At 49.5% G+C, this 25,625-nt stretch overlaps 1 long non-coding RNA gene across 1 annotated transcript; it reads right to left on the bottom strand.

The window, feature by feature from the left end:
• Positions 1–8,703: 8,703 nt before the first annotated feature.
• Positions 8,704–23,169, bottom strand: LOC141241679 (uncharacterized). The gene is made up of 3 exons (XR_012306385.1): positions 22,902–23,169; positions 16,733–16,810; positions 8,704–9,051 (listed from the first exon to the last, which is right to left on the bottom strand). It is a non-coding gene; the product is annotated as an uncharacterized lncRNA (long non-coding RNA).
• Positions 23,170–25,625: the final 2,456 nt, after the last annotated feature.

Below are 25,625 nucleotides of genomic sequence, written 5' to 3'. Positions count from 1 at the left end.
TTGTGTTCAGGGCTGCGTTCAGTATGTCGGATGCAACCAGCACAACAGCTATTAACATCTCTCTGATCTCTGCAGTATCTCGTCATTTTGTTATTATACTGTACATAAGGGTGATTTGTCAGGACTCAAATTTAGAGTTATTGATAAAGTCCATAAATCTAACAGAGGTGGCAATTACAGAAGAATGGTACTAAACCGAGAATCCTATTGGATCTTCCAACTCGGCACCAGGGTGCTGCTAGGTCTGAACGTGAGGCAGGATTTAATCTAAAATATTTATCACTGCAGTCAGGTATTATTCCCCATACTATTATTTATTGCATGCACATGACGATAAATACATGATTCCCCTTAGGTGGTGGAAACGCGTTGGTATTCACACTAGCTGGTCGTGTTGCTGCCATTTAACTACTTTGTGAATAAACTTAATCTTCATTTACTGTTGGATCTCCACTGGAACTTCTATTTTTACATTTATGTAAACCAAACAGAAAAAAATACCCAGTAAAATTTAACTTTTAATAATTGCCATTAAAAGTGTACTAAATAGTCCAAATGGGACAAAAACATAACTACACCTATCAATATGGGGCCGTTACATTGACGATATCCTCGTCCTCTGGACTGGGGACCAAGCGTCCTTCATTAGGTTTATACAGCGTCTTAATATAAATAATCTTGGCCTAAAATTCACCTATGAGATTGGTGGCAATAAAATTGCCTTTTTGGATGTTATTATTTCAGTTGATGGATCTGGTTCCCTGAGGTCATCTATCTTTAGGAAGCCGACAGCGGCACATAGTCTACTAAGATGGGGGAGTTATCATCCTACCCCCTTAAAACAGGGAATCCCTAAAGGTCAATTTTTAAGACTGAGGAGAAATTGTTCCTCTGAGTCAGACTTTCTCCATAGGGCAAAGGACTTGAAGGAACGATTCATTGATCGAAACTATCCGATTAAGGTGGTTACTGAAGCATATAATCATGCTTTGAAACAGGATAGGTCTAAACTGCTGGTACCCCGAGCCAGGTCTGAACAGACTCCTCTGACTAGATTAATCGGAACGTGTGATGATCAACATCCAAGGATTATGACAATTTTGAGAAAACACTGGGCCATTTTAAGGACTGACCCTGATATATCTAAGTGGATTACGGACTATCCATCAGTGACCTTTAGGAGAGGCAGATCAGTTATAGACCATCTTGTACATGGCCACTTTGTTCCACCTAAAAAAGAGGGCACCTGGCTGGATAGAAGGTCAGTGGGCACTTTTAGGTGTGGCCAATGTAGTTTCTGTAGATACGTCTCGCCTTCAGATACCTTTCAGAGTGCGGTAACCAGACGCACGTATAGGAACAAACATTCTGCCAATTGCAAAACTATGGGCGTTGTCTACATGTGCACATGCACCTGTCCAAAAGACTATGTGGGAAAAACTAAGAGACAATTTAAAGTTCGCGTTGGTGAACATCTGCGGGATATTAGAAATAAAAGAGACACACCCCGAGCGAAACATGTGAACATTGCTCATGGAGGAGATCTTAAATCTATTACGTTCCGCTCAATCGAAGTTGTTGGCCCCTCAGTTCGCCAGGGCAACTGGAATAGGAGGATTTTACAGCGGGAATCCAGATGGATTTTCTGGCTTGAATCTTTGAACCCTGGAGGCATTAATGAACACCTGAATTTCTCTAGCTTTGTTTAGCCTCTTTTTCTGACTAGCCCTAACGGATGAAATCATTTTTGGCCCCTTGAATGGATTTCTATTTGTATTCGATCCCAGTAACTGTATCTTTTTTACTGGTTGATTGGGACTATTTATTCATACTCCATATGTTATGATTGACATTGGGTTAAAACTGCATTTTCTTACAACACGCTGCCTATTGACAGTGGATGGTCTACTATATAGGTACTCATGTACATGTGCTTTATTGTGATGGACTTGTCAGTACTTATTATGGTATATTTAATACCTCCCTCTTGGGGGTAGGATTGACTCCCCCTTATGATACAAGCGTTTCGAAGATTTTTCTATTGAGAAGTTTTACACTTGCAACTTTGTGCGCTCTACCATCTTTATGATGGGAATGTCTGCTGTTCTGTTATTGCAGCGAATACTGCCATATCGAGAAAGAGAGAGTCTATTAGACATACACTGACATCATTATGTAGAACGCTGTGTGCGTCCAATTCCCGTGGTTACCGTGGTCTCGTGGTTGAATGAGGCTTGTGGTTCATCTCCATGGTATTACCGGAAGTGACGCGATATACGTCACAATGTGAGCCATGTGGCATTAGCTTTAAGTTCGCCCTACGATGTACTGCACAACTGTGGAATCATATAAACTATGGCACGCAGCTTGCGTTCCACCTCCAGGGTAACACCGGAAGTGACCACAATTACGCAACCGGAAGTTACGTAATATACACCAACGCGCGACTATAGGACTATACAAATTATGGAACGCAGCTTTGCGGTTCACCTCCAGGGTATACCGGAAGAGACCGCAATCAATGGAGATCTTCTTCCGGGGGAATTTTGAATGAATTGGCGCACATTATCTTGAGAGGAGGTATAAATATATGGTGTTGTTTGTTGTTCCAGGCACGGCTATATTCCAGCATGGAAGCACTTATTATCAGTGCAACAACTATGGTCTTTCTCCTCTAACATTTGGTTTGTCCCCTGATGAGCCCTGGATCGAGGAGGGGGCGAAACACATTGGGACTACTTTAAAAGGGACATTGTTTGCTGCTGGGTCTATATCACCCTGAGTGACCAAGAAAGTGGATGCCCGGCTCGACTGAAAATTTTGTGTGAAGTCCACAAGTGTGAATTTATCCTGTGATTGGGACTATATAGCCACCTATCAAAGGGCCTAAAGAACTATCTTCTAAGACATCTGTCGGGACCCCCAGATGGACTAGAGACCAGATAAGTCCATTTACTTGTCTTTGACCAGTGTATTTCTGTCTAATTGTGTGGGATCCTGTGAGTGGCTATTGTGGGGCTCCCACTTATATATACTAGTGTTGGGAGGCTAGTTCCTGTTCCCTGTTATATTTAGGGGATAACATTTCCTCTGTCTTTGCATTTTTTTTTTTTTTTTTTCCCTATTTACATACATGTTGTGTGATATTTAGCATGTCAATTATGACATGATTGTATTCGATGCTGGTCAAACTTTGTCATCTGTGTGTTTGTTTAGGGAGATCTAGGGACAGGTTAGGGACAGCCTCCATGGAGCGGGGACACCAACTCGTATCGTTAAGGTGAAAATACTCCGCTGGTAGGTAGGGTATTCCATCCCACAAGGGTTATTTAGGGTAAGTCTGATTGCATACATATTTTTTCTACCCTGACTATCCTTCCCCATATATGTTTTTATTGATAGGTGTAGTTATGTTTTTGTCCCATTTGGACTATTTAGTACACCTTTAATGTTAATTATTAAAAGTTAAATTTTACTGGGTATTTTTTTCTGTTTGGTTTACATAATATATATACCCTCTTTTTCTTGCCAACTTTGTTTGGCTTGTTTTGTCTTGTTTTTTTCACTATTTTTACATTTAATAATGGAAAGGCCAATTCAAATTGATTCCATATTCTACAAAATTACCTCTCTTATCTGAAATTTGTTTATGGGTGAGCTATCGCAGTATGGAAAGCATATTACACCGATACAGCCAGGTGTTATTACCTTATACTGCGTGCTGCAAAATATTTGTAAAAATCTATCTTATTCCCTATTGATACCGCTGTCAGCTCCATTTGCAATATGGACAGGTGCAAGGTATCATCATCTGGAGATGAGTGTTCATTGTCGTCGAATACATCAGTTTGTTCTTGCCACGTCCGAAAAAAACTCTCCAGGGCCGATTAAAATGTATTTTTTACTGTACAATATTACCTCTCTTTTCTGCGATTTGTGTACGGGTCAGCATCCGCATTGCATTTTCCTGGCCTGTACTTGATGCTGAAATTGAAGTCAGCTAGTTCAGCGACCCATCTCTGACCCTTTGCATTCAGTTTGGCTGTAGTAAGGACATAGGTCAAAGGGTTGTTGTCAGTGTATACCTCATACTCTTTGCTATAGTAGAGATAATCTCTAAATTGTTTACAGATAGCCCATTTCAATGCCAGGAACTCCAATTTTCCGGAATGTAGATGGTAATTCTTCTCGGCGTCTATCAACGTTTTAGAACCGTAACCAATCACTCTCATTTTTCCATCTTGATGCTGATACAGGGCAGCTCCCAGTCCAACTTGAGAGGCGTCACAATGAAGAACAAATGGTAAATTGAAATCAGGATATCCCAAGATGGGTGGTTTTACCAGGTAGTCTACTAGTTCTTCCAATACCTGTAGTTCAGTCTGCGGACAGAGATTCCCGCTTTTGGTATTTGGTGCTGTCCCTCCATCCTCCAACTTCAACCTGGTTAGAAACTGTGTTAGCTCCTGGAGGACAGTCCCCATGACGTCTTCAGCTTCTTTCTCCCCCAGCTCATCCATTTTTTAATTAATGGCAGCTAACAGTTGTCTGCGGTTGTGTGCTTTCGAAATCTGTTCTTCTGACATCTTTATATGTTCTGCTACTGTTCTCAATTTTTCACAGGTTAACTGAAGAAGCAGCTCACTAATTCTGTCCATTTGTATTTCCACATCCATTGCTGCTAGTGAGTTTTCTTTAGGGCTGGTCCCCTTTAACTGGTGTAGCAGAGTAGAGTTGAGGTGCTGTGCTGCTGTTTTTTTCCAGACAGTTTTCCTCTTCTCCCTCTACACGCTAATTCCTGCTCAGGACTCCCCGTACGGGCCATCAATGTTACACGCACGCCGCTAGGTTCAGATAGGGGCGAGACTGGTTACATGAATTCTTTGGAATCCTGGGGGAACACAGGGCGACTCTTTAAGGTGCATCTACACCGGCCAATAATCGGATACTGATCGGCCGATCTAAACAGGCTGACAGTCACCCGATGTACGAGCAAAACATTAGTTCATCAGGTGAAATCATTAAGCTTAAATATTCCTGTTCTGGGCAGCAGATCATCCTGTGTAAACGTGCTGCCGAGGACAGTGTTATTCTCTGCCCACAGAACCATCATAATAAGGTTCACAGGCGATTAAACGACTGCCGATCGGCTCCATATAACCAGTCAGGGGGCATTTAGGTGCCGCGTTTGTCCATTGTAAATGCAGCCTTAGATCCCGGTACCTTATAGGAGACGTCTTCTCTGGTTGCTCACATCCTTTTCTTCTTCATCTGACCCTGATTCCAGGGTAAGTTTTTACATCCGTAGCTCGTCTCAACAGATGTTCTTTTCTTCAGTCTTCGGCAGCACATGTCGACACAGTGCCCTTAATAATAAAAGTGTCATTATAATGCCGCTTGAATAAAAATAGCTGCCCCTGCTGTGCCGTAATTAAGCCTGTGCTGTGCCCCTGAATAAATAATAGCGCCTCCCTGTGCTCCATACACAAAAAATGACATCCACACTGTCCCTCTTATGATACATGGCCTCCTCTCCTATAAAATATTGCCTCCACACCATCCTCCCTTATATACTACTAGCTATTGAACCTGTTCTACGCCCAGGTGGCGAGCATTTTTATAGGTATATGGTCTCCCATGCAGGCATGTGCTGCCCCCCTCCTGGTATTTGTGCTGCCCCCCTCCTGTCCCCTCCATCCTATCCTGGTATGCATGGCACCCCTCATCCCTATCCTGGTATGCATGGCACCCCTCATCCTTATCCTGTAATGCATGGCACCCTTCATCCCCAATCCTGGAATGCATGGCACCCCTCACCCCCAATCCTGGTATGCATGGCACCCCTCACCCCCAATCCTGTTATGCATGGCACCCCTCACCCCCAATTCTGGTATGCGTGGCACCCCTCACCCCCAATTCTGGTATGCGTGGCACCCCTCATCCCCAATCCTGGTATGTGTGGTACTCCTCATCCCTATCCTGGTATGCATGGTACCCCATCCCTCTTCCCTATCCTGGTATGTATGATATCCCTCATCCTGGTATGCATGGGCCCCTCACCCACATCCTAGTATGCATGGTACCCCTTATCCTTATCCTGGTATGCATGGCCCCTCATCCGAATCCTGGTATGCATGGCCCCCCCCACATCCCTATCCTGGTATGCGTTGCACCCCTCATCCCCAATCCTGGTATGCATGGTACCCCTCATTCCTATCCTGGTATGCATCGCCCCTCATCTGAATCCTGGTATGCATGGCACCCCTCATCCCCAATTCTGGTATGCATGGCACCCCTCATTCTTAATCCTGGTATGTATGGCACCCCTCATTCCAAATCTGGTATACATTGCACCCCTCATCCCAATCCTGGTATGCATGGCCCCCTCATCCCAAATTTGGTATACATGGCACCCCTCATCCCTATCCTGGTATGCATGGCACCCCATCCCTTATCCTGGTATGCATGGCACCCCTCATCCCAATTCTGGTATGTATAGCACCCCTCATCCCCCAATCCTGGTATGTATGGTACCCAGTCCTTCATCCTGGTATGCATGGCACCACTCATCCCCCAATCCTGATATGTATGGTACCCCTCATCCTGGTATGCATAGCACCCCATTTCTCATCCTGGTATGCATGGCACCCAATCCCTCATCCTAGTATGCATGGTACCCTGCATTCCTATCCTGGTATGTATGGTACCACTCATCCCTATTCTGGTATGCATGGCACCCCTCACCCCCCAGTCCTGGTATGCATGGTCCCCTCACCCCCCAATCCTGGTATGCATGGTCCCCTCACCCCCCAATCCTGGTATTTGTGGTACCCCTCATCCTGGTATGCATGGTCCCCTCACCCGCCAGTCCTGGTATGCATGGAACCCCTCATCCCCCAATCCTGGTATGCATGGAACCCCTCATCCCCCAATCATGGTTTGCATGGTCCCCTCACCCCCCAATTCTTGTATGCATGGTCCCTTCACCCCCCAATCCTGGTATTTGTGGTACCCCTCATCCTGGTATGCATGGTCCCCTCACCCCCCAGTCCAGGTATGTGTGGTACCCCTCACCCCCCAATCCTGGTATGGGCGGTACCCCTCACCCCCCAATCCTGGTATGCATTGTCCCCTCACCCCCCAATTCTGGTATGCACGGTCCCCTCACCCCCCAATCCTGGTATGTGTGGTACCCCTCATCCTGGTATGCATGGTCCCCTCACCCGCGATCCTGGTATGTATGGTCCCCTTACCCCATAATCCTGGTATGCATGGTACCCCTCATCCTCCCAATCCTGGTATGTGTGGCCCCCTCACACCCCAATCCTGGTATGTATGGTACCCCTCATCCCTTTCACGCTGCACACATACAAAAAATAAACACTTGTACTCACCTTTCTTCCCTGTGCTCCAGCGCTGAGGTGTCCTGTTCTGCCGGAGGCCGGGGTAGGAGTGTGGCACCGCAGTACGCGCGTGCCCATACCCCGCTGTCTGGCGCCATTTTGTTGAAGACACACTGCAAATGTGTCTTCAGTAAAATGGCGCCGGATAGCGCTATGCGCATGCGCCGATTCCGACACCTCACTCCTGCCCCAGTCTCCGGCAAAGAGAGGCGCCGCGGCAACACTCCTACTGGTCAGGTAAGTATGTAAGTATGGCGCCGGAGATCGCGGTATGCATTCAGTGTCTACGCATACCGTGATCTCCGACGCCACACACTCTTCTTACCTGTAACGGCTCCATGCGGTCTTCTGTCTGGAGCCAGATTGCACAGGCGTGTCGCGCTTGCGCAGTCTATAAAGGCTTCAGACAGAGACACGCATCTCCCGTTATATTATAGATATCCACCACACCATCGCCCCTTAACAACTATGACCTATACACTGTCCATCCTACACACTATACCTACGTTATGACCTATAGCCTCCACTCTGTCCCCATCTTCAGTGCCCCTCCCCACAATGCGCCCTCTCCATACTGTGCCCCATCTTCACACTGTACTCCCTCCATATTGTGCCTACATAATGTCCCTCCTATATACTGCCTCCCATACTGTGCCCTTACTGAATATTCAGCTCCACTTAGGAGCACTTAGCTTCCCCTCATTTATGTCGCTATATCACACAGCTAGTACCACATGTACCTCCCAAATACAGCCAGCACCCCATGTACTCCCCATGCAGCCAGCACCCCATGTACCAACCATAACAGCAAACATCCCATGTACCCCCACACAGCAAACACCCTATGTAGTCACTACCCAGTTAACACCCTATGTAGCCAGCACCCCATGAGAAGCCAACGTGCCATGTACTCACAACACAGCCAGCGCACCATGTACCCCCCACACAGCCAACGTGCCATGTATTCACCACACAGCCAACATCCTCATTTACTCACCACCCCAATGTACTCCCCATACAGGCAGCACCCCATATACAGCCTGCACTCCATGTATCCCCCACATGCAGCGTATAGCCCAACATGCCCTGCCCATATACAGCCTGCACCCCATGTACCCCCAGTGTTTGTTTTCCACCACACATAGCAGTTAGTCCAAAAAATTTTACAGTCTTGTGAAAAGTATTTGCCCCCTTCCTGATTTCTTTTTTTTTTGCATGTTTGTCAAACTTAAATGTTTCAGATCACAAAACAATTTTAAATAAAAGACAAAGATAACACAAGTAAACACAAAATTAAGTTTTCAAATGAAGATCTTTATTATTAAGGGTCAAAGAAATCCAAACCTACAGGGCCCTGTGTGAAAAAGCGATTGCCCCCATAAAACATAAGTTAACTGTGGTTTATAACATCTTTGGGAAGCTGAGTACAATTTCTCTAGCCACACACAGGGCTGATTACTGCCACACCTTGCTTCAGTTAAGGTCAGTGTTCACTCCACCATTAGAAAGAGACTGGGCAAAAATGGCATGCATGGCAGAGTTCCAAGACGAAAACCATTGCTAAGAAAAAAGAACATAAAGGCTCATTTCAGTTTTGCCAGAAAACATCTTGATGATCGCCAAGACTTTTGGGAGAATACTCTGTGCCCTGACGAGACAAAAATGTAACATTTTAGAAGGTGTATGTCCTATTACATCTGGCGTAGAAGTAACACAGCATTTCAGAAAAGTAACATCATTCCAACAGTAAAATATGGTGGTGGTAGTGTGATGGTCTGGGGCTGTTTTGCTACTTCTGGACCTGGAAGACTTGCTGTGATAAATGGAACCATGAATTCTGCTGTCTACCAAAAATTCCAGAAGGAGAATGTCCGGCCATCTGTTTGTGACCTCAAGCTGAAGCAAACTTGGGTTATGCAGCAGGACAATGATCCAAAACACACCAGCAAGTCTACCTCTTATAGGGGTTTTACTCACTTGGATGCGAAGGGAGGAAAACAGTGAGCATGTTCCTTTAAGAGTCCATGTCGGTTTATTGCTTCATAAACAGACAAGCAAGAAAAAGAAAACAAACAGCCTTTAGTTCAGACAAACAAAGTAAAGTGTCCTTAGCAGGTCTCTGCTTAATCAGTCCTGTGGGCACAAAGGTTGTGTAATGTCCAGTATCCTGACTCTGTCAGGAGCCAACCACACACAGAAGGCCTTCTCCCTCCAAACACACAGACAATGTGCCAAATAGCCTCCATTTTATAGGCTGTTAACCACACCCAGAGGTGAGGTATGTGGGTTGTTGGACCCGTCCATTCTCTCCTAACAACCCGTAAGCCGGCTCCCAGGTGCACCAATTAGTCCTCTTAGTGCGTGGGTACACTAGAGAAACACTCCGGGCTACATCACAGAGACCAGCCATCTCTGTGACACATACTTCCCATAGATTATGTGACCATTAGCCACTTTACATACCTCCCCCCTCTGCCTAAAGCCGTGGGGCTTGGCACCTTCTACCACTAGACAGGGGATTCTCGAGAGGGCATCAGCATTACCATGTAGCTTCCCTGCTCTATGTTCTACATGATCGTTGAAATACTGTAGGGCTAAAAACCAGCGGGTGACCTTGGCATTTTTCCTTTTTGTTTCCCTCATCCGAGTGAGGCTTGGTCGGATACCAGTCTAAATTTTCGACCTAGCAGATAGTACCACAACGTTTACACCACCCACTTTATGGTCAAGCACTCCTACTCTATGACCGCATAATTTTTCTCGCAGGAGGACAGCTTCCTACTCGGGTAGAGGACAGGGTGCTCCTCCCCGTGTATCTCTTGGGAAAGGACAGCTCCTAAACCCACATCTGAGGCATCTGTCTGGAGTAAAAACTCTCTTGAAGTCAGAGGCAACAATGACCGGTTGCCTACACAGACCCACTTTCATTTCTTTAAAGGTCGTCTCCGCCTTTGCAGTCCATGGCTGATTTTGTCCCCTTAAGAAGGTCATTCAGGGGTATGGCCATCATGGCGAAGTTTGGGATGAACCTTCTGTAGTATCCCACGATCCCCAGGAAGGCTCTAACCTGTTTTTTTGACAGGGGTCTCGGCCAGGTTTAGATTGCCTCCACTTTACTGATTTGGGGTTTGATCTCACCTCTACCAACGACATAACCTAGGTATTTGGCTTCTTCTTTCCCCATAGCACATTTCTTCGGGTTTATTCAAAACCCCGCCTTCAAACACCACCTGGACTTTTTCCAGATGACTCTGCCAGTCCAAGCTGACGATAACAATATTGTCCAGGTATGCCGCAGCGTATTGTTTATGGGGTGCAAGAATTCAATCCATAACTCTCTGGAAGGTTGCAGGGGCCCCTTGCAGTCCAAACAGCATCTGGATATACTGGAAGCATCCATCCGGCGTGGAAAACACAGTCTTCTCCTTGGCTCCCTGTTCCATGGGGATCTGCAATATCCCTTCATCAAATCCAAGGTGGTTATGTACCTTGCTGTCCCAAGCCTCTCGATCAGCTCAACGACGCGTGGCATGGGATATTCATCGAATTTGGAGACTTCATTCAACTTCCGATAGTCGTTGCAAAATCTCCACTCACCATCGGGCTTTGGGACCAAGATGATCGGGCTCAACCAACCGATCTTGGATTCTTCAATGACACCGAGTTTCAGCGTACCAGCCACCTCTTTGGAGATCAACTCTCGTTGGGCCTCAGGAATCAGATAGGGCTTCAAGTTCACCCGCACAGGTGGCTCTGTCAGAACCTTGTGTTCTATGACCCTTGTACAGCCCGGCAATTCCGATAACAGATCCCGGTTCTTCTGCAATAACTCCCAACACTGCTGTTTGTGGGCCTTCGTTAGCGTTTCCGCTATTGCGACTCCTCCAACGTCACCTTCAGGCTTGCCCAGCAAGCTTAGAGCTTCCACAGCCTCCCTGTCTTGCCACGGCTTGATGAAGTTGAAGTGGTATATCTGGTACTGCTTACGTCGTCCTGGTTGATGAACCTTGTATTTCACATAACCAAGCTTCTCCACCACCTCATACAGCCCTTGCCATTTGGCCAAGAACTTACTCTCTACAGTAGGAATTAACACGAGCACTTGGTCTCTGGTACTGAATTTCCTCACTCTGGCTGACCGGTTGTAGAACCTGGCCTAAGCTTCTTGTGCCTGCAAGAGATGACCTTTTACGATGGGCATCACCTTCTCGGTCCTCTGCTGCATCAGTGTCACATGCTCGATGATGCTTCTGTGGGGCGTGACCTCAGCTTCCCTGGTTTTCTTGGCTATATCCAGGAGATCTCGTGGATGTCGGCCATACAGAAGTTCGAATGGCGAGAACCTCGTAGATGACTGTGGAACATCTCGGATGGAGAACAACAGATACTGTAAGAGACAGTCCCAGTCTCTACCATCCTGTTCTATGGCCTTCCTTAGCATACTCTTCAATGTTTTATTAAATCTTTCCACCAGGCCATCTGTCTGAGAATGGTACACTGAAGTTCTCAGTTGGGAGATTTGTAGGACCTTGCGGAACTCCCTCATCACCTTACTCATAAAAGGTGTTCCCTAGTCGGTCGGGATCTTGTATTTCCAGCAGCAGCTGCCGATCTCATACAGGTCACTCACTGAATATGTCGTGGAGTTGCACAAACATCTGACTGTTACTCACAACCGTGTTTTTTCCTCCATCCCAGACCTCAACTGTATAAATGGCACACACACTGGTACCAGGAGACTGGGTCGTGGTCAAGAGACATATGAGGAGACTAATGAACCCAGATACAGTGAGCCATTTTAAGTACTGACCACTGCTATTTCTGTCAACCTCCAAGGCAAAGATACTTGGATCAATGCCAGCCACTGGAAAATGGTCTTGATCCCCGGCAGCAGCAAAGATGATGACCCTGCCCCTTTGGACCATTCTGATGGCAATTGCATCCCTTGCCCTAACTCTCAATGACGTAAAAAAAGAGGAGAGGACTGGGACAACAAACTCATAAGTATCACCAAGTCCTGCTTTGAGACACAGTTTATAAAGACTGTCCTAAGAACTACTGGATATGCACCCATAGCCCAATATCCTCTGATACACTGTCATATTGTGCGGGTTGTGTGGGGGATGTCTACTCCACTCCCCTGTAGAACTGTACTGTTTTAGTAATTCTATGCGTGTTTTAGTCATCTGAAAAGGTGTTATTTTCAGGTATGGGCATTAGATGGCAGGAGAGGTACTGTTTGATACTACAGTACCCTTATGTCAGTGGGACACAGGGTTAACTAGTTTTGGGGCTGTCCTCAGTGACAAGCTAGAGACTGAGGGATCTCTGGGAGTGAGATTTGGCCATCTTGGTTATTTAAGAAGTAACAGTGAGTGAGGAAGGACAGAGAAGAAGAGAGAACCGTGTATGTGGGAGAAACCAGGAAGATTAAAAGGAACGGGCACACCACAGTATAATCTATACTCTAAAGGTCAATTTGTGGATCCTGGCCTCTTCCAGGCGATAGGCAGTAACGGACGTGCCTGGACTAGGGAGCCTCAGGAGCAAGGTAGTCCCTGCTAGAGTTAGGTATTGGGAGCCGTGGAGTGAAACAGGAACTTCTCCACGAGAAAGTCCAGAGGCAGTTTCCCCTAGGTACGAGTCACACCGTGATTAGCACCGTGTGGGGATTAAGACTGTGTTTTACCATCTGTGAATGCCATGTTTTGCAACAAGTGTTGTACCTGTAATCCCGTTTCTAAGGCCGTGCTGAACAAGTAAACTGGACTGTTTTGTTTTTAAAGAACTGTGTCATCTTTTATTCAAAGCGCAGAAGATCTGAACCCGTCTGAACCAAGGATGAAAGTGAGTAAAGACTTCCACAGCATACGGCCCAAACTACAGCACCCCACACTCACCCAGGGACAACCACGTCCCCATATTTCTAAACAAAAAAAGACCAACATAATGTATACAAAGTGGAATAAGGAACCGTTAAAGCAAGGCCGGGCCCAAATCACAAAGAAGCCAACTCAAACAGCAAGATATCGTAAAGGAGAAACATGAGTAATTATGGCATAAAATAGATTTTATTAGAAAATATTCTTATTAAAATGACAATAGTGTAAAGTATATAGTAGAAACAACAAAGCATGGGAAAAATGGATCAAGTCAAGCGACACCATGTCCATATACAGGGGGCCCCAATATATCCAATATGGATAACACAGGTAAATATATATGTGTATGAGTTACTACAGGGTGGGCCATTTATATGGATACACCCAAGTTAAATGGGAATGGTTGGTGATATCAACTTCCTGTTTGTGGCACATTAGTATATGGGAGGGGGAAACTTTTCCAGATGGGTGGTGACCATGGCGGTCATTTTGAATTCGGCCATTTTGGATCCAACTTTATTTTTTTTTCAATGGGAAGAGGGTCATGTGACACATCAAACTTATTGAGAATTTCATAAGAAAAACAATGGTGTGCTTGGTTGTTTTTTTTTTAATACTGTAAATTTTATTGAAAATGTATAAGCTTAACAATAGAACCAAAGAAATAAGGCATAAACTGAAATTAATAGAGCATGTTGGAAATCCGCTATGGATCATACACTTATCTGCGTTCTACTTGCAGACTCCTAATAAACAGTGTTTAGTCCATGCACTATTATACGAGGAGCTGAATATTTCCATAGTTGGTGTAACTGTAGGAGCTGCTCGCTTACTCAATCATTTGCTATAATCTATATTGGTTTACAATTTCAGAAACACTACTAACCTTTATGACACAGACAGGAAAACAACAGGGGGAAGGGGAAGGGTAATAAGGCAAAATACTGGAAGATTTCAGCAGTAAACTCTGTTCTCCTTTCCTTGAACAAATATCAGGTATTAAATTGGGCCCATTAATAGTCCCATGGTCCCCACACCTTATTGAATACATCTAATTTGGCGTTTATTACTGCCGTCAGGTGTTCCATTCTTCGTATATCCACAATTCTACTTAGTAGATCTCTATTAGAGGGGGGGGGGGGGAGCGTTTTTTTCCAATGAAGAGCTATGAGGCATCTAGCTGCTGTTAGGATGTGTAGAAGCAGCTTTGAGGACTTTTTACCCATCCCTCTTGGAGTAACATTTAATAAATATATAGCCGGGTCTAGAGGGATTTCAGTGAACAATACTTCCCGCAGGAGGGATCTGACATTTCCCCATAATGGGGTCAGGATCGGGCATGTCCAGAAAATGTGGATAAGGGACCCCTTAGCAGCTCCGCAGCGCCAGCATCCATCCGGGACAGAGGGGTTTAATTTGTGTAATAGTTCAGGGATATGATCCTAAAACATCATTAATTTATAATTGGTTCTCCTTGTACAAAGTGCAAAGAGAGGTTTTGGATGCTTTATCCCAGATGGACTGCCAACACCGCAGTGTTAGTTCCTTTCCCAGAAACCTCTCCCACTTAGTCATGTATGAGTGTTTAGGAGGTGGATCCCCCCGGGGAGTGTTAATTAGACCATATATGTTCGATATCAGACGGTGTGCTTGGTTTTAACATAACTTTATTCTTTCATGAGTTTTTTACAAGTTTATGACCACTTATAAAATGTGTTCAAAGTGCTGCCCATTGTCTTGGATTGTCAATGCAACCCTATTCTCCCACTCTTGACACACTGATAGCAACACCACAGAAGAAATGCTAGAACAGGCTTCCAGTATCTGTTGTTTCAGATGCTGCACATCTCGTATCTTCACAGCATAGACAATTGCCTTTAGATGAAAACAAAGATAAAAGTCTAAGGGTGTCAGATCGGGAGACCTTGGTGACCATTCAACTGGCCCACGATGACCAATCCACTTTCCAGGAAACTGGTCATGTAGGAATTCTCGGCTCTGACACTCATAATGTGGTGGTGCACCATCTTGTTGGAAAAACTCAGGGAACGTGCCATCTTCAGTGCATAAAGAGGGCAACACATCATCATGGAGCAATTTCAGATATCCAGTGGCATTGAGGATTCCATTGATGAAGAATGGCCCCACTATCTTTGTACCCCATTAACCACACCATACCATCAAGATACCACCCTGTATATTTGGGTAAGATTTAACAGCCTCAGTAGGAAGTATGCACCAACATTAGGGTTACAATAGAAATAATAATACCCATAGCCAGAGCTCTGGCTGGGCCAGTCAAGAATGGTCATAGAGTTGTTCTGAAGCCACTCCTTTGTTATTTTAGCTGTGTGCTTAGGGTCATTGTCTTGTTGGAAGGTGAACCTTCGGCCAAGTCTGAGGTTCAGAGCACTCTAGAAGAGGTTTTCATCCGGGATATCTCTGTACTTGGCTGCATTCATGTTTCCTTCAATTGCAACTAGTCGTCCTGTCCCTGCAGCTGAAACACCCCCCCATAGCATGATGCTGCCACCACCATGTTTCACTGTTGGGATTGTATTGGGCATGTGATGAGCAGTGCCTGGTTTTCTCCACACATACCGCTTAGAATTATCACCAAAAAGTTCTATCTTCATCTCTTCAGACCACACAATCTTATTTCTCATAGTCTGGGAGTCCTTCATGTGCTTTTGAGCAAACTCTATGCGGGCTTTCATATGTCTTGCACTGAGGAGAGGCTTCCGTTGGGCCACTCCGCCATAAAGGCCCGACTGGTGGAGGGCTGCAGTGATCGTTGACTTTGTGGAGCTTTCTCCAATCTCCCTACTGCATCTCTGGAGCTTAGCCACAGGGATCTTGGGGTTCTTCTTTACCTCTCTCACCAATGCTCCTCTCCCACGATTGCTCAGTTTGGGTGGACGGCCAGATCTAGAAAGACTTCTGGTGGTCCCAAACGTCTTCCATTTAAGGATTATGGAGGCCACTGTGCTCTTAGGAACCTTGTGTAATGCAGAAATTCTTTTGTAACCTTGGCCAGGCAGTTCCATTAAGCTCATGATTCTCATTTGGTCTGACAAGCACTGTGAGCTGTGAGGTCTTATATAGACAGGTGTGTGCCTTTCCAAATCAAGTCCTATCAGTTTAATGAAACACAGCTAGACTCCAATGAAGGAGTAGAACCATCTCAAGGAGAATCACAAGGGAATGGACAGCATATGACTTAAATATGAGTGTCTGACCAAAGGGTCTGAATACTTATGATCATGTGATATTTCAGTTTTTCTTTTTTAATAAATTTGCAAAAATTTCTACATTTCAGTTTTTTTTCAGTCAAGATGGGGTGCAGAGTGCACTTTAATGAGAAAAAAAATGAACTTTTTAGAATTTACCAAATGGCTACAATGAAACAGAGTGAAAAATTTAAAGGGGTCTGAATACTTTCCGTACCCACTGTATCTCTCAGTGAACGGGATCTGTCCCCTGCAGGATCCCATAGCATGGGGAAGTAGCTGATGGATAAATTATCTGTAAATAATAAAAAGGGAGGAATTGTTGTGGTAAATATTTATACTTTGATTATTATTTTACACAAATCTACCTATATATTTGATAATTTTAATATTAGTTTTATAAGTGTTATTCAAAAAAGCGATAACACAGGGTGTAGCGCTGTGTTTCTGTTACAATTTCCTCTGTTTTTTTAAGTACAGTTAACTGGATAGAGAGAGTTTTAGTTTCAAGGACATCTGCAGATGTTTCCATAATTACAATTTTATTATTTTCAATTAAAATGCTTTCTTTCCCCAATTAAAATATCTGCAGCATGAGGTAATGTAAAGCCTGTAAAGACCTTCCCCTTCTCTGTTGTTGTAATAAAGATATGTGACTGTGCTTCTGAGACTCAGGTATAATTGTACACTCAGACACTGGCTGTTTGTTATTCTCTTTTCTCTGATGCATCGTATTGATTCTATTTATCTAATTTGAACCAAAAATGGCAGCCAGATTTAGAGATAATTATCTCAATCCAAATTAGCTCTTCTTCGAAGGGCTATCACCGACCACGACCGATGGATCCTGTAACTAAGGCTCCGATCACATCTACAAGACGTCACCGACCACGACCGATGGATCCTGTAACAAAAGCTCCGATCACATCTACAAGACGTCACCGACCACAACCGATGGATCCTGAAACTAAGGCTCCGATCACATCTACAAGACGTCACCAACCACGACCAATGGATCCTGTAACTAAGGCTCCGATCACATCTACAAGATGTCACCGACCACAAGCGATGGATCCTGTAACTAAGGCTGTGATCACATCTACAAGACGTCACCGACAACGACCAATGGATCCAGTAACTAAGGCTCCGATCACATCTACAAGATGTCACCGACCACAAGAGATGGATACTGTAACTAAGGTTCCAATCACATCTACAAGACGTCACCGACCACGACCGATGGATCCTGTAACTAAGGCTCCGATCACATTTACAAGAAGACATCAAACACGACCGATGGATCCTGTAACTAAGGCTCCAATCACATCTACAAGACGTCACTGATCACAACCGATGGATCCTGTAACTAAGGCTCCGATCACATCTACAAGATGACACCGACCACGACCGATGGATCCCGTAACTAAGGCTCCGATCACACCTACAAGATGTCACCGCTCACGACCGACGGATCCTGTAACTAAGGCTCCGATCACATCTACAAGACGTCACCGACCACGACCGATGGATCCTGTAACTAAGGCTCCGATCACATCTAAAAGACGTCACAGACCACGACCGATGGATCCTGTAACTAAGGCTCCGATCACATCTACAAGACGTCACCAACCACGACCGATGGATCCTGTAACTAAGGCTCCGATCACATCTATAAGACGGCTCCGGCCACGACCGATGGATTTTGTAACTAAGGCTCCGATCACATCTAAAAGACGTCACAGACCACGACCAATGGATCCTGTAACTAAGGTGCCGATCACATCTACAAGACGTCACAGACCACGACCGATGGATCCTGTAAGTCACAGCCCATGCCTCCTCACACCAACCACCCAGGCCCTTGGATGCCCCTGTACATCATGCACAACCCATGCCCCCTAACACCAGCCACGCAGGCCCTTGGATGCCCCTCTACATGCACAGACCATGCCTCCTCACACCAACCACGCAGGCCCTTGGATGCCCCTCTACATGCCCCCCTCACACCACCCACACAGCCCCCTGGATGCCCCTCTACATACCCCCTCACACCAGCCACACAGCCCCCTGGATGCCCCTCTACATACCCCCTCACACCAGCCACACAGCCCCCTGGATGCCCCTCTACATGCCCCCTCACACAAGCCACACAGCCCCCTGGATGCCCCTCTACATGCCCCCTCACACCAGCCACACAGCCCCCTGGATGCCCCTCTACATACCCCCTCACACCAGCCACACAGCCCCCTGGATGCCCCTCTACATGCCCCCTCACACCAGCCACACAGCCCCCTGGATGCCCCTCTACATGCTCCCTCACACCAGCCACACAGCCCCCTGGATGCCCCTCTACATGCTCCCTCACACAAGCCACACAGCCCCCTGGATGCCCCTCACACCAGCCACACAGCCCCCTGGATGCTCCTCTACATGCCCCTTCACACCAGCCACACAGCCCCCTGGATGCCCCTCTACATGCCCCCTCACACCAGCCACACAGCCCCCTGGATGCCCTTCTACATACCCCATGCCCCCTCACACCAGCCATAAGGCCCCCTGGATGCCCCTCTACATACCCCACGACCCCTCACACCAGCCACACAGCCCCCTGGATGCCCCTCTACATACCCCATGCCCCCTCACACCAGCCATACAGCCCCCTGGATGCCCCTCTACATACCCCATGCCCCATCACACCAGCCATACAGCCCCCTGTATGCCCTCCACATACCCCATCACACCAGCCACACAGCCCCCTGGATGCCCCTCTACATACCCATGCCCCCTCACACCAGCCACACAGCCCCCTGGATGCCCCTCTACATACCCCATGCCCCCTCACACCAGCCACACAGCCCCCTGGATGCCCCTCTACATACCCCATGCCCCCTCACACCAGCCACACAGCCCCCTGGATGCCCCTCTACATACCCCATGTCCCCTCACACCAGCCACACAGCCCCCTGGATGCCCCTCTACATACCCCCTCACACCAGCCACACAGCCCCCTGGATGCCCCTCTACATACCCCCTCACACCAGCCACACAGCCCCCTGGATGCCCCTCTACATACCCCCTCACACCAGCCACACAGCCCCCTGGATGCCCCTCTACATACCCCCTCACACCAGCCACACAGCCCCCTGGATGCCCCTCTACATACCCCCTCACAGCCCACTTGATGCCCCTCTACATACCCCCTCACAGCCCCCTTGATGCCCCTCTACATACCCCATGCCCCCTCACACCAGCCACACAGCCCCCTGGATGCCCCTCTACATACCCCATCACACCACCCACACAGCCCCCTGGTTGCCCCTCTACATACCCCCCTCACACCAGCCACACAGCACCTTGGATGCCCCTCTACATACCCCCTCACACCAGCCACACAGCACCTTGGATGCCCCTCTACATACCCCCTCACACCAGCCACACAGCCCCCTGGATGCCCCTCTACATACCCCCTCACACCAGCCACACAGCCCCCTGGATGCCCCTCTACATACCCCCTCACAGCCCCCTTGATGCCCCTCTACATACCCCCTCACAGCCCCCTTGATGCCCCTCTACATACCCCATACCCCCTCACACCAGCCACACAGCCCCCTGGATGCCCTTCTACATACCCCATCACACCACCCACACAGCCCCCTGGTTGCCCCTCTACATACCCCCTCACACCAGCCACACAGCCCCCTGGATGCCCCTCTACGTACCCCCTCACAGCCCCCTTGATGCCCCTCTACATACCCCATGCCCCCTCACACCAGCCACACAGCACCTTGGATGCCCCTCTACATACCCCCTCACACCAGCCACACAGCCCCCTGGATGCCCCTCTACATACTCCATCACACCACCCACACAGCCCCCTGGTTGACCCTCTACATACACCCCTCACACCACCCACACAGCCCCCTGGTTGCCCCTCTACATACCCCCTCACACCACCCACACAGCCCCCTGGATGCCACTCTACATACCCCATGCCCCCTCACACCACCCACGCTGACCCCTTTATGCCTCTACAACATTTATTCACATGGTCAGTTCTCCCCATGCCCCCTCACACCAGCCATACAGCCCCCTGGATGCCCCTCTACATACCCCATGCCCCATCACACCAGCCATACAGCCCCCTGTATGCCCTCCACATACCCCATCACACCAGCCACACAGCCCACTGGATGCCCCTCTACATACCCATGCCCCCTCACACCAGCCACACAGCCCCCTGGATGCCCCTCTACATACCCCATGCCCCCTCACACCAGCCACACAGCCCCCTGGATGCCCCTCTACATACCCCATGCCCCCTCACACCAGCCACACAGCCCCCTGGATGCCCCTCTACATACCCCATGTCCCCTCACACCAGCCACACAGCCCCCTGGATGCCCCTCTACATACCCCATGTCCCCTCACACCAGCCACACAGCACCTTGGATGCCCCTCTACATACCCCCTCACACCAGCCACACAGCACCTTGGATGCCCCTCTACATACCCCCTCACACCAGCCACACAGCCCCCTGGATGCCCCTCTACATACCCCCTCACACCAGCCACACAGCCCCCTGGATGCCCCTCTACATACCCCCTCACAGCCCCCTTGATGCCCCTCTACATACCCCCTCACAGCCCCCTTGATGCCCCTCTACATACCCCATGCCCCCTCACACCAGCCACACAGCCCCCTGGATGCCCTTCTACATACCCCATCACACCACCCACACAGCCCCCTGGTTGCCCCTCTACATACCCCCTCACACCAGCCACACAGCCCCCTGGATGCCCCTCTACGTACCCCCTCACAGCCCCCTTGATGCCCCTCTACATACCCCATGCCCCCTCACACCAGCCACACAGCACCTTGGATGCCCCTCTACATACCCCCTCACACCAGCCACACAGCCCCCTGGATGCCCCTCTACATACTCCATCACACCACCCACACAGCCCCCTGGTTGCCCCTCTACATACCCCATGCCCCCTCACACCAGCCACACAGCACCTTGGATGCCCCTCTACATACCCCCTCACACCAGCCACACAGCCCCCTGGATGCCCCTCTACATACTCCATCACACCACCCACACAGCCCCCTGGTTGACCCTCTACATACACCCCTCACACCACCCACACAGCCCCCTGGTTGCCCCTCTACATACCCCCTCACACCACCCACACAGCCCCCTGGATGCCACTCTACATACCCCATGCCCCCTCACACCACCCACGCTGACCCCTTTATGCCTCTACAACATTTATTCACATGGTCAGTTCTCCCCATGCCCCCTCACACCAGCCATACAGCCCCCTGGATGCCCCTCTACATACCCCATGCCCCATCACACCAGCCATACAGCCCCCTGTATGCCCTCCACATACCCCATCACACCAGCCACACAGCCCACTGGATGCCCCTCTACATACCCATGCCCCCTCACACCAGCCACACAGCCCCCTGGATGCCCCTCTACATACCCCATGCCCCCTCACACCAGCCACACAGCCCCCTGGATGCCCCTCTACATACCCCATGCCCCCTCACACCAGCCACACAGCCCCCTGGATGCCCCTCTACATACCCCATGTCCCCTCACACCAGCCACACAGCCCCCTGGATGCCCCTCTACATACCCCATGTCCCCTCACACCAGCCACACAGCACCTTGGATGCCCCTCTACATACCCCCTCACACCAGCCACACAGCCCCCTGGATGCCCCTCTACATACCCCCTCACACCAGCCACACAGCCCCCTGGATGCCCCTCTACATACCCCCTCACAGCCCCCTTGATGCCCCTCTACATACCCCCTCACAGCCCCCTTGATGCCCCTCTACATACCCCATGCCCCCTCACACCAGCCACACAGCCCCCTGGATGCCCTTCTACATACCCCATCACACCACCCACACAGCCCCCTGGTTTCCCCTCTACATACCCCCTCACACCAGCCACACAGCCCCCTGGATGCCCCTCTACGTACCCCCTCACAGCCCCCTTGATGCCCCTCTACATACCCCATGCCCCCTCACACCAGCCACACAGCACCTTGGATGCCCCTCTACATACCCCCTCACACCAGCCACACAGCCCCCTGGATGCCCCTCTACATACTCCATCACACCAGCCACACAGCCCCCTGGTTGCCCCTCTACATACCCCCTCACACCACCCACACAGCCCCCTGGATGCCCCTCTACATACCCCCTCACACCACCCACACAGCCCCCTGGATGCCCCTCTACATACCCCCTCACACCACCCACACAGCCCCCTGGATGCCACTCTACATACCCCATGCCTCCTCACACCACCCACGCTGACCCCTTTATGCCTCTACAACATTTATTCACATGGTCAGTTCTCCCCACCTCAGTCCTCACAGCAGACGGCTGAACACGAGCTCCTCATCACCATCCTCCTGTCCCGGCACAATGTGCACTGCTGCAGCTGCACGAAGGATACTGTCCACTGGACTGAGAAGACCCCGCCCCTTCCGGTGACGTCATGATAGAATGAAATCACTCCTCCCCCTCCAGAAATCAACTCCAATCTAGACGCTGCCTATAGATTATAGACTCATTACAGTCTGTGAGGAAACACTGCGGGAGCCAATCACCACCCGAAGCCCCGCCCCCTGATCACATGGCGGTGACGTCATCACAGCTCCTTCACCACTTCTCTCCTGAGCTCCGCCCCCTGATCACATGGCGGTGACGTCACCACAGGTCCTTCACCACCTCTATCCTGAGCTCCGCCCCCTGATCACATGGCGGTGACGTCACCACAGGTCATTCACCACTTCTCTCCTGAGCTCCGCCCCCTGATCACATGGCGGTGACGTCACCACACGTCCTTCACCACTTCTCTCCTGAGCTCCGCCCCCTGATCACATGGCGGTGACGTCACCACACGTCCTTCACCACTTCTCTCCTGAGCTCCGCTTCCTGATCACAGGGCGGTGACGTCACCACAGGTCCTTCACCACTTCTCTCCTGAGCTCCGCCCCCTGATCACATGGCGGTGACGTCACCACAGGTCCTTCACCACTTCTCTCCTGAGCTCCGCCCCCTGATCACATGGCGGTGACGTCACCACAGGTCCTCTCGCTGTCAGTGCAGCAGCTCCGTCCTGGTTGTGCGCAGCTCTTGCTCTCTGGTATCAGCCAGCAGCAGGTTTCCGCTTCCCGCCATTCCGGTGAGATTACAGGGAGGGTTTGTGGTGAATCTGTGAGAGGAGAGTGTGGGGTGAGATCAGAGCTGTTCCTGTGGAGGCTCCTGCTCCATGTGACTGCGGCTCCTCAGTGTTGTATGGGGGATGTGCAGCGGCTCCTCCTCACCTCACCGCCCCCGCTGGAGGTGGAGTTACCACGGTGACCGCCCCCCGCTGGAGGTGGAGTTACCACGGTGACCGTCCCCCGCTGGAGGTGGAGTTACCACGGTGACCGTCCCCCGCTGGAGGTGGAGTTACCACGGTGACCGCCCCCGCTGGAGGTGGAGTTACCACGGTGACCGTCCCCCGCTGGAGGTGGAGTTACCACGGTGACCGTCCTCTGCTGGAGGTGGAGTTACCACGGTGACCGTCCCCCGCTGGAGGTGGAGTTACCACGGTGACCATCCCCCGCTGGAGGTGGAGTTACCACGGTGACCGTCCTCTGCTGGAGGTGGAGTTACCATGGTGACCATCCCCCGCTGGAGGTGGAGTTACCACGGTGACCGCCCCCGCTGGAGTTACCACGGTGACCGCCCCCCACTAGAGGTGTAGTTACCACGGTGACCGTCCTCCGCTGGCGGTGTAGTTACCACGGTGACCGACCTCCTACGAGGCTGATAATGAGCGGTCAGATCAGCGGAGGAGGTTGCGGTGGAGTTTGTGGCTTTTCCTCCAGATTCTTCCTGATAAATGTCGGATATTTGGGGCAGAATTCAGTGATTGTCGTTATATCGTCCCCTGTGATCTCCATCTTCTCCTTTATGATGAAGACGCCGGCAGGACGAGATCCCTCCAGCTGATCCAGTGTTCATCCCTCCTTCTCCTGAATGACCCCGAGGATGGACGAGGACGAGACCACCAGAAGATTATTACACTTCACCCTGGAGATCATCTCCCTGCTGAGCGGAGAGGTAACTCCTCTACATTTCTATCAGCTTTATTGTGTTATGTAACAAGTCCGACATCGGGAAGAGGAAATCCAGAAGAGGAAGAGAAGGATTCTTTACTGTAAGAGCAGTGATTGTGTGCAGCTCTCTGCCAGGAGGAGTTGTCATGGGGATTCCCTATAAGAGCTGTAGAGGGGCCTGGATGTCTGTCCTGAGTGTAATAATATTCCAGGTTATGGCCCCAGATTACTGGAGACGGTTATTGATCCCGGGATTTCTACTGATTGTCAGATCTGGAGTCGGGAAGGAATTCTTCTCCCTACGTGTCTCTCTCCATACACAGGATTACACAATAGTGAGGAAGACACCGGGGAAGGGTGTGACTCCCATCATCCATCTCCAGGAGTCAGGAGGGCGGAGCCCAGACCCCATCACAGAGCCTCCCCCGCACCCCCCGATACATGAGAGGAAGAGGAAGAAGATCCTAGAGCTCAGCAACAAGATGATTGAGCTGCTGAGCGGAGAGGTGACTGCTGGGACATTATATAGGACAGCACTGGAGGATTCTGGGTGATGAGCGGAGAGGTTACTGCTGGGACATTATACAGGACAGCACTGGAGGATTCTGGGTGATGACTGGAGAGGTGACTGCTGGGACATTATACAGGACAGCACTGGAGGATTCTGGGTGATGACCGGAGAGGTGACTGCTGGTACATTATACAGGACAGCACTGGAGGATTCTGGGTGACGACCGGAGAGGTGACTGCTGGGACATTATACAGGACGGCACAGGAGGATTCTGGGTGATGACCGGAGAGGTGACTGCTGGGACATCATACAGGACGGCACAGGAGGATTCTGGGTGATGAGCGGAGAGGTGACTGCTGGGACATTATACAGGATGGCACTGGAGGATTCTGGGTGATGAGCGGAGAGGTGACTGCTGGGACATTATACAGGACGGCACTGGAGGATTCTGGGTGATGAGCGGAG

The sequence above is a fragment of the Phyllobates terribilis genome, unplaced genomic scaffold (assembly GCF_046119375.1).
Source record: "Phyllobates terribilis strain yellow unplaced genomic scaffold, ASM4611937v1 Scaffold_1019__1_contigs__length_468203, whole genome shotgun sequence".
In the NCBI taxonomy this organism is placed as follows: Eukaryota; Metazoa; Chordata; class Amphibia; order Anura; family Dendrobatidae; genus Phyllobates; species Phyllobates terribilis.
Note: the sequence above shows the minus strand (reverse complement) of the source record. Positions and strands in the feature narration are given on the sequence as shown.